Raw genomic sequence first — 700 nt, 5'->3', positions numbered from 1 at the left:
CTCTGAGCGTTATCTAGGAAAAGAAGAGTGTCGTGAGCGTGGAGCGTCAGGTAACTCAGTGGTTTACAGCAGTCGTCCGGCAAGCGAAAGACCCGGATTCGAGTCCCGGCCTAGCAAGACCGCGCTCTCGATATTTTTCTCTTTCTGGAACGAAAAAAATATGCAGATCTCGAACGCACGGCGTCCCGCCGCCACCTAGTATGCCCTCCTCCTTCTATGGTTAATTATTATAAGCTGAATCTATAATTATTTACACACATATTTTTATATAAAAAGAATATTTATATTTTTATAGATTGTATATATATATATATATACACAATCTATAAAAATATAAATATTCTTTTTACATAAAAATATATTTATATACACAATCTATAAAAATATAAATATTCTTTTTATATAAAAATATAAATGTGTAAATAATTATAGATTACACATATAAACATACACATATACAAGCACAAATATTTATATGTATCTATATATAAATGCATAAATGTCCTTAATATATTTTAAAATTAGTATGTTTGAAATGTTAATTTGACAGATTTTATACTGTTCTTATTTTGGTACATACAAAATTATAACATAAATCCAATATTATTATAGGTTAATGTTTACTACACGTGAGATTACTAATACTTCTTTTCATTAATTTAATATCAGTAAAAGTGTAACAGATCATTTATACATATAC

The sequence above is a fragment of the Odontomachus brunneus genome, unplaced genomic scaffold (genome assembly GCF_010583005.1).
Source record: "Odontomachus brunneus isolate Ranch 3 - 2012 unplaced genomic scaffold, Obru_v1 Obru_scaffold_064, whole genome shotgun sequence".
Classification (NCBI taxonomy): domain Eukaryota; kingdom Metazoa; phylum Arthropoda; class Insecta; order Hymenoptera; family Formicidae; genus Odontomachus; species Odontomachus brunneus.
This window is presented reverse-complemented; position numbering follows the sequence as displayed.